A 12,934-nucleotide genomic window follows, 5' to 3' on the forward strand; every position below is an offset into this window, starting at 1 on the left:
ATGAGACTAGCAGTCAGGGAAGAAGTTAGGAATAAGATGCAATACAAGATACTTTGTAGCACTGATTATTATTATTATTATTATTATTATTATTATTATTATAGAAATGAAGAGGAAAACTCTCTTAGCTGGTTAGGATGTGGCAGCTAAGAAAAAATCCAGATGTAAATCCAGAAGATAATTTCTTTGCATAATCTTTGCTGACTATGTTTATAGAAGTAAATGTCAAGGTAAGCTTGGCAAGGAGCAAAAGAAAAGAGGCACATTTCTCTGGTGTCATTCCTGAGATGCTCTCTTTTACCTTTCTCAGTATGCACAAGTCTGACACTGGGTTTCTGCTTCTTTATAGAACAGTATGCAAACACTCAAATAACAGCAGGATAGTCATTTTTCATATATGCTTTGTTTTCATTTCTATGACTTGGAAGGACCAAGTTTCCAAATGCAGAAATCTATGCAGTTGCTCTGCAAGTTAAGTCCTTACTTGCACTCTGGATTTTATAAAGCAATTAGTTTTAAATATGCTCTTGGAAGAGAGAGTGTAAGCTTTGGATTAAAAACCCTTTTCTCTGTGTCTTGCTTCCACATTGAACAAAACCAGCTTCTTTTAGAGAGTAGAAAGGTGTGAATAAGACTTGTCAATACATCGACCTTTTTGTGTTTTAGTCATATTTTTCTATGTTTATGAGACAGCATCTATCTAATCAACTATTATGTCATAACTTGTCAAGTCAACAGGTGTTAACAGAAAGAAATTGTGCCAGTCTCTTTTACAACACATTGACCTTTAATGTCAAAAATATCAACTAATACTACTAGGAAGAAACACCATTTTACAGTTTACTTGTTGTTTGGTAATGAGGGTGGTACAACCCTTCCTCTTGATACCTTGAATCACTATCTCATTTTTTTTTCTTTTACATTTTCTTCACTTCTGAACTTTCCTAAAATACTTTGTTACCTCTGTTTCTTCACTGCCTACTCATTCTCAATTTCCCTGTGGTCTGAATTCAGCCCCATCATTTGCCTGAAATTTTCTTCATAGTCACCAGTAATCTTTTAGAAAACAAATCTAAAAACGTTTTTTAACTGACTCATTTTTTGACCTCTCCATAGCATTTGCTTTATTGACTGCCCTCATTGCTTTGAAACTCTTCTTTGTTCCCTTAACTTCCATGACCCCATACAAAACTAATTCTTACAACCAGCAGCACATCCTTTCAATTTCTCTGTTTTGGTCATGACTGAAAACCATGAACTTGTTCTTGATTTATCTCCATTCTTTTCCTCCCAAGTCTTGCCTATTTTTCCTCTGTAATTTTCTATCTCCTTTTTTTTTCTTCTGAAATATCCTATTACCATCATTGTCCAAGTCTATGTCATACTTGTTCTTCTTAACTGGTTTCTTTGTGTTCAGTTTTTTCCTCATTCCAATCATTATAGAACTACTGCCAATTTTTTTCCCCAAAACAATTTTTATTGAACAAGTCATTCCATCATGCCCTGTGTTTGGAAGAGGCTGGATTCAAGCCAGTTGGGAATGCATCCGTTCTGATGATATATTTCCCCTAAATTAGACAGACAAATTGTTCCAGCAAAGATGCAGAGAAAACACATCAGCATTCATCTTGGATAGAGATGCTGAGGCCAATTTAGTCTGAAATGTTGGTTAGATTGCATGAGCTAAAGGTCAGAACTGTGCTTTCAATGACAACTTGAAGAGTTGGAAGTTGGAACGGAGCCAGTGAAAGAATGCGTTGAAGAATATAAGAGGCTCTAAACCAGAAAGAGCAGGCCAGTGTGAAAACAGACAAGGGAAGATGTTATACAAGTTCTCAAAGGAAATGGGAGTCAGGGGACTAGGGTGAGAAATTTTGGTTGATAAACTACTAGAGAGGATGTGGGGATGATTTGGGAGTGGCGAAGCTAAGTTCTACAGTATATGCTGTGATTTTTGCCTTAGGAATAAAGGTATGCTGACTGAGCTTAGGAACACTAAAGAGGGAGGCAAATAATTTTCTAGGCTGATTTGCCAGAGAGCGGTTCTTCTTTGAATTCATTTATATGAACCTGTTGTTTTCATCACATGAATCTAACAATTTTTCTTCAACCGATTCCCACATATCTGCCATACTTCCTATCATGCTATGACCTTTCTTCTCTGCTTTCATGAGTTCAAACTTTCTTTTAAAATTCAGCTCATATTCTATCTGTATCATTTAATTTTTGGTTCAAAGCAATTAAAGCAAACACTGACTAACTTAATTCCCCTTTACCTATTCATTCCCCTCAAAGGGTTTGGGGAGTCAGAGTTTACAGGAAGGATTCATGGAATCCACAGAAGGCTAGAAGATCAGGGTTGAGACACTTGGAACCAAGGAAGCTCTGGAAGCTTAAGAAGTAAGAGGCACAGCAAGTCTCATGGCAAGAAGAGCTTGGTAAGAACTTGGCCACTACTACTACCGCTGCCATGACCTTGACCTCCAACTACCCCCTGTCATTGCATCCTCCTCGAATTCAAAGTCCTACACATAGAAAATCCAGTTGGCCCAGATTAAGCCACATGTCCATCCCTTGTCTGGTCCAGTTTGTGGAAGAGATCTCTGCTTCCATAGTGCATAGAGAACAATAGCTTCAACCAAGAGTGTACATGCTGGTGGCTTTCCCAAAAGGGAGAACAGAATATTAGGAAAAGGAGAGTCAGAGGACCTGAGGGCAGAAACTTTTTTTTTTTGTATTCTAGCATTCAATAAAGGACTTTGCACACAGCCTGTATGAAATAATTTTTATGAAAGATGATATTGACCAACTGTTCCATTTTTGGTGAATTATGTCCTATGAGAATCACCTGCATATTTTATTTGGTTTAATGTGGGATGAATCAAAGGAGGGCAGCTGACATTTACTGCATATTTACTGTGTGTTAGGTACCATACAGTTTTCTCTTGTAATAATAATGATAAAAACAAATGGCACTTATTTAACTTTATTGTTATTATAACCCATACATGAAACTCATTGATTTAGATACCTTAGTTCATTTAATCCCCATAAGAATCATTCAAGATAAGTCTTATTATCTTTTTTTGCAGATATGAGTACTATTGGCTAGAGAAGTTTAGTAACTTTCCTAAAGTTTCACAGAAGATAAGTATAGAGTGGGAACTCAAAACTATTTCTGTCTGATTCCAAAGTCCTTTTAATATTTTGTATTGCTTAAGTAGCAAGAATAGAGTTTGTAAGAACAATAAATGTTTCAGGTCCTTCATCATTAACTACTCCAGTTAGTATCAACCGGGAACTTACTTGGAATATACATTCTCTGCCCCCTCAACAAACCTACTGAATCAGAAACTCTGGAGGTCGGGCCCAGACATTTGTCTTTTGGCATACTTTCCAGGTAAGTCTGATGTACGCTAGGGTTTGAGAAGTACTGACCTACCTCACTTCTCACTATTTGTATCTTTATGTGGCGCCACACTTGTATAAGTTGTGCTGAACCTTTATAGTCTGATTATTGTATTATTTTATATGCCATCATTTAAACTTTATTTGTATTTTTTTATTTTCCAATTTTGATTTTTAATTTATCAGATGTAGTCTTATAGGCTGCTCTTAATGAACTGAAGCCTCACATATATGACAAAAATATAAAAATATGTGTGGAGTGTACATATAGGCTTCATGTCTGTTTGCCTAGTGTACTGAACTATTTTTCTCTTTCTTTTTTTTTTTCTCTGAAAATGTTTTATCTGCCAGGAGGAAAACAGAATGAGAAATGAAACTTAATCCATGCAGCCAGGACTCATCTCTGCTCTTCATACCCTTCCCCAGAGGAGCTCAATGTTTTAGACAGTGACTTTACATTGCCTTCTCTTTCATCTCTTGCTGGAGTCTCAATAAGGGTGTCAAAGTATTAATTATGATTATATATTTTGCAAAATTAGCCTTGGATTCATTGAGAATCTGCCCAGGTGATCAAGATTTGACCACTTACAAATTAAATATTCATTGTCTGTGCTCTAAAATGTAAAGATTGTCTGCTGATCACTTGGGCCACAACACTTTTCAAGACCAGGTATTCTAAACGAATGAAGGTTCCCTGCCCTGTTCCTCTCACCTGCGTATCCAGCAGGTTGAACATTATGAAGGTGGTTTTGAAGATAATGCTAGAATTTATGAATGTCTTCCCCCATTTTCAACAGGGGCATGACTTGGGAAGGGCAAGATGAATAGTTAGCTTTCCCTTCCCTATGCATCTCTCCTGTTACATTTATTTGAAAAATGCCTTTTATTTAACTCTTTAATTCCATTAATTTATTTTAATTTTAAGTTTAAAATACAAATGAAATAACTAAATGTAATTATTTTTAATTGCCAAGATTAGGTTCTAGTTACTTCTTCTTGTATCTTTAAGGAAAACAATCTGAATGTTTATCACTAGGATCTTTCTTCTGTATTCAAAATTTCCTTGATAAAAAGAGGGCTCATTACCTTATTATTTTGTTATATTAAGCGCCTATGCTGCACCTATTTAGGCAGTGATTTTTTTAGGCAATGGTTATTGAATATGGGACTGAGAGTGTCTTCTAAATAAATGAACTGTTATTATATGTCCCCTGAACTCTGAAATTTTTGAAAAACATTTTAGAGATACTTATATATGAAATTTACTTGAAAATTAATAGAGCTGCACAGAAACTCTGATTACCTGTACTTGGTCTGTCTACAGTCTAATCATTCATTAACTTTTCCATTGTTTTTTTTTTTTTTTTTTCTTTATTTTTTGCAACTCGAGGTAAAATATTTAGCATTCTGGTATTTTTTCCTATCTACTGGCCCAAGGAAGATAAGAGAAACATGGAGCAACCCAGGATCCAACCTACAGCTTAGAGCTAAGCTCATTCAAGCCCACACTAGGTCAGCTAACCCCTAGACAATGCACAAATGTGTGATCAAGAAAAAAAAAAGGCTGGGTGTGGTGGCTCATGCCTGTAATACCAGCACTTTGGGAGGCAAAGGTGGGTGGATCCCTTGAGCTCAGGAGTTCAAGACCAGTTTAAGCAACATGGTAACGCCCTATCTCTACAAAAATTACAAAAAATTAGCCCGTCTTGTGGCGCACACCTGTAGTCCAGCTACTCGGGAGACTGAGATGGGAGGTAGAGATTGCAGTGGGCTGAGATTGTGCTACTGCACTCTGGCTTGGGCAACATAGTTGAGACTCTGTCTCAAAAGAAAAACAAAAACAAAAACAAAAAACCCAAACAAAAAAAATTAAAAGCTAAAATAAAAAAAAAAGTACAGTCACTGAATTTCAGCATTGTTTGTTAAATAGCATTATATCAGCAATGACTGAATGATTCATTCAGGTTTTCATTCTTAATTTCCTTTCCATTCTAAATGCTACCATCCTATTATTCATTTAGACTATTGCTAGACCTCTGAGAATTCTTTCAACCTCTAGATTATTTTCCTCTCTCCCCATTTTATGCACCACACCAGATTCATTTTCCTATTCTAAAACATTTAATGATTTTGTATTATTTTCCAAATGAAGTCTGGATAAGCATTCTATCTCCATTTAGCAAAATTCTATCCATCCTTTGATGTCTATCTTCAAATGTCACCTTCTTTAGGGACCTGCTATCATCCTCCTAACTGATGAGCTTTCTTTTTCTTATGGACTTCTATAACACCCAAAAATTTCATGACACTTGTTGAGTCAGCCCTGAATTACGGTTTTTAAGTAGGCTATTTCATTCTAAATTTTGGAGTGTGATTACCTCTCAAAAGGAATGACATGTGATTTTGGTATCCTCTACTCACAGTTTTATGTTTATGCACAAAAAAATGTCTCCTAACAAATATTGTTTAATTGAATTTGTAGTCCACTACTCATGAAACTCTCATGCTACATAAGACTCCCATTCCCTGGGTCTTCATATCATCATTGGCAGCAGTGAAGTGAGGACCTGCATTCTGTTTCTTGGCAACAATCCTCCCCCTTTCCCACCAAAGTCTACAGCATCTTCACTGCTACTTGCCTTAAGATCAAATCATTCTCATTATGCTCTTTGTCTATGTTTATGTTAGTGATCACAAGAAGCCCAGGACCCATAGGCAATTCCCACTGCTGGTTTCCATTCCCTCGTGTCTCTGCATATCAGATTTTCCTGGTGCATCCCCAACAGGTTCCAAGTCCTGAAACCTTATTCCTGTGCCTCTGGAATTTACAGGTAGTCTTCAGCAATATCTTGGGCGTCTTCTGATCTCTGAATGTTCAGTTGACCTTTCTCTAGCCAAAACATGGCTCTCCCACGAAGATATCACTTTTACATCACCTTCGAGTCTGTTTTATTGTATTTTTCTCACGTTCCTGTTATCACTTGGACCACAGATGGGGTAGTTATCTCTCATAGTCTTGCTTCTTTCAACACAGTTTTCCTCCCCTCTGTCCCTGCTTTGATCTCATATCACCAGGTTATACTACTTATTACCCTTTCTTGTTGTAGTCCATTACAAATCTCTGGGTCGTTTTTTATTTCTCGAGGATCCTTTCCCGTTTCTTTCCCTTTCCTTTCCATTTCCGTTTTCCTTTTCCTTTTCCTTTCCTTTCTTCTTTTTTCTTTTCTTTTCTTTTCCTTGATGAAGTCTTGCTCTGTCACCCAGGCTAGAGTGCAGTGGCATGATCTCAGCTCCTGCCTCAGTCTTCTGAGTAGCTGGGATTACAGGTGCCTACCACCATGCCTGGCTAATTTTTGTATTTTTACTGGAGACAGAGTTTCACCGTGTTGGTCAGGCTGGTCTCGAACTCCTGCCCTCAGGTGATCTACCTGCCTTGGCCTCTCAAAGCACTGGGATTATAGGCATGAGCCATCATGCCTGGCCTATCAAAGACTTTCATTTCTGAATGACAGTCATACTCTTTAGCACTAATAAGAAGTCTTGGTGATTTTAATATTTTCTATTTCAATATCTCTGATGGTTAATTTTATTTCTCAACTTGACTGGAACATGGGATATCTAGATAACTGGTCACACATTCTGAGTGTTTGTGAGGGTGTTCTTGGATGAGATTCATATTTAAACTGGTAGACTTAAGTAAAGCAGATTGCCTTCCATAAGGTAGGTGGGTCTCATCCAGTCAGTTGAAGATCTGAGTAGAACAGAAAGGCCGACTCTCACCTGAGAGAGAATTCTCCTGCCTGATGGCCTTTGACCTGGGGCATTGGCTCTTCCTGATTCCATAGCAGACTGCTGGTCTTTGAACTCAAACTGGGACATTGGCTCTGCAGATTTTGGGCTCGCCAACCTTCATAATCATGTGAACCAATTCCTTATAATAAGCCTCTTCGTGTCTATCTATAGCTGTCTGTCTTTTTCCTATTGGTTTTGTTTCTCTGGAAAACCCTGAAGAATACAACATCCTTCTGATTCTCACAGTTCCTGGACTTGCTTTTTTTTTTTGGCGGAAATGTCTCTACTCACTATCTTCAATTTCTCTCTATTCTTTCTCTCTTGGTCCCACTAGAATCAGGCTTTCACTTTTACCATTTCCTCAAAACTACTCTTTTCAAGTTCTCTAGTGATCTACCCAGTGCTAAATTCAATACTTCAATTCTTAGTCCTCATTTTACTGATTGAAACTATGCTGAGATCCCAACTACCTTTACTCCACTATTCTGGTCACAGCCAGCATCACCTTTCACGTCAATAGTAAAATAACCTCTTGCCAGGTGTCCCTGCTATCCCCAGGTCCTCATAGAATTTACTCTCTGTGTAGTAATAAGATACCTTTTTTGACTTCATGAAGTATACTTCATGATATATTTTCACCTCTTGTACTACTCTGTTTCTAGTTCTGTTCTTACCACCCTAGCTTCTTTGCTGGTTGTCAAACCTTCCAGGAATGCCTCAGGCTTTTGGACTTGTTCTTCCTTCTACCTGGACTATGTTTTCTCTAGACAGCTACAAACAATGGTATAGGTCTTTTTCAAATGTCTTCTACCAGGGAGGGCTTTTCTGATACCTCGTCTAAAATTGTTATCTTCATCCTATTCCAACCCTTCCAGCTATCTCTTCATTCTCTGTTATATTATGTACTTTTAACTTTATATTTATTTCTTATTTTTCAGTCTCTCTTCCCATTCTATTAGAATGTAAACTCCACAAGAGTAGAAGTTTTTACCTATTTTGTTTGCTGTGGTATTCCCCATAACTACGATATTACTTAGCATATGATAGTGGTAAATAAGTATTTGTTGGCTGGATTAATGCTGTCAGTCACAGAAAAAAAGTGCATTATTGTCTGATAGGTTTCAGAAATGAGATTTTACAAATGTAGAAAGACTATTTTCCTCTCCAACAAACAAGACAGTGCTGTTTAAAATATAATCAACAGGAAATATTTAATCTCTCAAATTTTATTCTATTAAGTCAGTTGTAGCTATCTAAAAGCTCTATGTGGTATTTATACAAAAATGCCAGTGGTTACTATAATTTCATGTTATATAATAATATCTTGGAAGCAAAGAAAAAAAACCATGTCATTGAACTGCTATTTTAGTGAATATTCAGTTATCATCTAGTTGTCTAAACTTCTGGCATGATCCATTGTGAATACTTTGTTTACAATAAAAGACATTGGTATGGTGTTTCAAAAGGATCACTTTAACCTGCCTAGACAGTACTTTGATGAACTTGCTGAGAAATGGAATTGACCAAAACCTCTTGCCAAATTAGATATTTGACCCAAGATAAATCAGGACACCAATTTGGATGTTTTATCATTTTTCTGCTCAGTGCCCAGACCTTAACATGCTTTCAAAACAATAATTAATGCCAACCAAATTCTAAGAATTTATTTTTAATCCTGATTTTACAGATGAGGAAGCAAATGGGAAGAAGTTAAATGGCTTATTTAAAGCCCCATCACAAATTAACAGCAAGCTGGAACTCTATGTAAGGCACTCTTGCCTCATGTTTCTAAGTTTATTAGTGTCATGTTCTGATGCCAGGGTAATTACTGGAAACCAGTCTTGGGGAACATAATTGATCTTTTAGGCTGCTGCTGTGATGACTGGAGATTTCCCCATTAAAAATCAGGGCCTCAAATGAGAACTGGTTCATGCTGATAAAAATGGAGCTCTAACCTGTGTTTCTGTTATTTGGGAAGAAGTATCATTTTGGTGTCTCCCAGCCTTTTAGATAGAGGAGCTAAAATAATAGACTTAACAGAAAAATTAGGATTTCCATATGTTCTGATGTTAGTACAAATAAGTATTATGGTTTATAAATAAATCTGGGGTTAGAGTTTCCTTCTCAGAGAGGGTATAATTAAGTTAGATGTCATTTTTTTAGACAATCACATATGCGATTATACAGATGTGGAGTAGCTTGTGAATCAGAATGAATGAGTTCCCAACAGGGTATAGGCAATTCTTACTAAATCATTCCTTAGGGCAAAGACTTCTTTCTTTCTATCAGAAAGAAAGGCTTAGAAGTATGATTATACTTGGTAAAAAGTTCCAGTTGGTGGATAATATTATTTTCTTATTCTTTCATATTCTTAGTTTCCTCGTCTATAGAATAGTGATCATAATATCTCTAATAAAGCTGTTGTAAGAATTAAATGGAATAATTTAAGCTGATTTTAGCATAGTTCTTGGCACATGGTAAGTACAATGTAACTATCAGTGTTATCACTCCTCTTCCTCTGTCTTATTATTATCATTAGTAAATGACAATGAGAACACGTGTTCTCCAGGTGAATAGGAATGGGGAGAGAGGGATTTTTTCATCCTCTATATTTTAAAGACTAGTTTTGAGAGCTTTTACTGCCAGTTGCAAGATAAGAACATCGATTATTTTAGGAGTCAAATGATTCCAATACTGAAAGCCAATAGCTACATTAGCATTTGAAGCAAAAAAGGCCAATGTCAAGAAAATATAAAGTCTAATTTTTTTATTAAAAAATGTCAAGAGTATAATAACAGACTGTAGCTGAGTAGTGAATCAATGTATTCTCAGAGAATAAAAGTTAAAGTCAGAAGTGTGAAATTAATACTGATTACGATACATCTTTAACACTAACATGTTTTTTGAGTGAATGAATAAATGAATTGGTGGATGGATGGTTGGTTTCTATCCTAAGCAAAAGTCTCTGAACATGTCCAGTGTGGTAAATATTCAGACTATCTTTCTCACTGTGTCTTCCAACTACCTTTTAGTGTGTCCTTTTGTACTGCAGAGACTGGGAAGCTAAAACTCACGCATCCCACACTCCCTTATAGTGAGGATTCTAGATGTGGCCAATCAGATGAATTCACCTAGGATTTGAATTATGTAGTTAAGGGAGAAAGAATAAAAAATATCGGTTTTGCTGGTGCAGATTGCTGGTGAGGAGGATGGCATAGAAGCTGACCGTGGAGATGGCAGCCCCTTGATCATGGCAGGTGAAACAGCTGCTTTGGAAGTGCATTTCTGCAGTAGGATCTTGGGAGTTATTCCTGGACCCTCGGTGCAGAGTTTACTAAGTTAGCTGTCCTAATTACTCTGTAAGCCTTTTTTAACTACCTGGGAACTGTAGCAATCCATTTTCATTTAAATAAGTCAATATGAATTTTGTCCTTTATAACTGTGCCTTAACTCACACACTGGTTTCTCCTAGTTAGAATTTTTAGTGTTGAAATTCCATGGCACAATTTCATTTTTCGCATCTTTTCTGTATCTTGTGTTGGCCACATGCCACTTCCCTCCTTAAATATTTCCTGATTTCCCTAGCTAATGTGCACTCTCTTTTCTTTGATCCACTAAGCTTTTGTGGTTTGTTTGGTGGTTTTTGTCATATTCTGCTTTGATTTCAAGTTACTCTTACTTTATTTAAATGCAAACTCTGAGGGATCATAAAATTAAAATATACTAAAAGGCCTTTTTGAATCCCCACTGTGCTTATCAGAGTGCCATAAAGACAGTAGGTGCTTAATGAATATTTGAGGAATTTGAATACAACAAAATCACTTTAGGAAGGCTGCCTTTAAAAGCATTATGCCTAGGAGTAGTGTACTGTAGTTTAAACTATAATATACATGTTGATAACTGCTCAATCTCTTCCCACCACTTCCAAAATATTTCCATCTGAATGTTCTACTAACATCCTACACTGAACACTCCTTAAACTGATTTTCAAGACCTATACCCTCAGACTTTCCTCTCCAGTTCCCTATGAATGCATGACAGACATCATCATTCTCTTACCATGTTATTTAAGCCCTGGGCAAGAATCCCAACTATTGTATTCTTCTCTTGTTACATTCAACAAATAATCAAGTCACATTCAGTCCAGTTCCACCTGCCTTGCCTCTCCCCTTTACTTTGTTCTATTGATGACATTTCAAGTTTACCTCATATCATGTGGATTCTAGCACTGATCTCCTTCATACCACAGATGTCTTCTGGGAGCATCTCTATCACATTGTTTGAGTTGTTTTTCGTTTTACCAACAACTGTCTTTATTTCAACTTTAGGGTCATTACAACTGCATATGATGTTCAGAGATAAATTATTGGCTTCTTTGGGTCATTTGGGACTGTCCCTGGAGTTTAGTTTTGAAACAGATTGCTTTTGATGTCTGCTTTGTTAACTATTTGTGTTCAGCTTTGTCAGAAGATGTAAGATTTCAGACAGTCTTACCATCATTAAGTAAACAAAGGAACACATCAAATGTTATGAATTTCTTTATCACTTTACTAAGAAGTAGAGCACAGTGTTAAAAAGTGAGGACTCTGGAATTAGAGTAACTGGGTTAGGATCCCCATGGCTCTGCCATTAACTGTCTGATGATCTTGGGCAAGTTACTTCATCTCTCTGTGCTTCAGTCTCCTCATATATAGAATGTGCCTAATAAGTATACCTACCTCTTACTATTGTGGTAAGAATGGAATGTCAGCATATGTGAAGTCCTTAGAATGGCACCTAGCTCATAGAAAATATTATTGTCAGTTAGTATCATTACTATTTATGTAATGTGAATTTGATCATTTTAAGTATTAAATGATGTGAAATTCTGACTAAGAGAGAAGAACTGGTATCTTTGTAAATATATATGGACATCAGTAATTTTAGTAATTAGGTGATTTTCCCACATTTATGAAATAAGTGTACGTAGAATAACTTCTTTATGTTCACCTAACTTACCAAATTTACCTTCAGAAAAATAGTGTACAAAGATTAAATTAAATCCTGATATTGTTAAAAATAGTTTGCTCCACAAGACTTATAAGGAAACAATGATACTTCTGTAGCTCTTGCAGGTGTTTATTGAAGCGTGGTGATCTTTTTATTCTTGTACCTTAATTTTTAAAGGAAAGGGCTGGTAATTATACTCTGTCACATTCCCCGAGTTCTTAAGTTATGTAAAGTAGGGTTGTGGTTTCAAGGGAAAAAGGCAAGATTTTTTTTAATAACTCTAGAGATAAAAGTAAGCCGTGGCATTATCTTTCTGTTTTTCTTATCTTTTAGCCTCGTCTGTGTAACTTTAATATCTGCAGTGTCTTATCTTTATTTTTCTCTAATTGAAAGGTGACTATTAATAAGACTCATTTTTCAACCATTAAGATATATCACCAGAAGGTGACAATTTTCAGGTACGGAATATAGAAAAGCAAGCACTTAAGCCGGGCGCGGTGGCTCAAGCCTGTAATCCCAGCACTTCGGGAGGCGGATCACGAGGTCAGGAGATCGAGACCATCCTGGCTAACACGGTGAAACCCCGTCTCTACTAAAAAATACAAAATACTAGCCGGGCGAGGTGGCGGGCGCCTGTAGTCCCAGCTACTCGGGAGACTGAGGCAGGAGAATGGCATAAACCCGGGAGGCGGAGCTTGCAGTGAGCTGAGATCTGGCCACTGCACTCCAGCCTGGGCGACAGAGC

Source organism: Piliocolobus tephrosceles, chromosome 10 (assembly GCF_002776525.5).
Source record: "Piliocolobus tephrosceles isolate RC106 chromosome 10, ASM277652v3, whole genome shotgun sequence".
In the NCBI taxonomy this organism is placed as follows: domain Eukaryota; kingdom Metazoa; phylum Chordata; class Mammalia; order Primates; family Cercopithecidae; genus Piliocolobus; species Piliocolobus tephrosceles.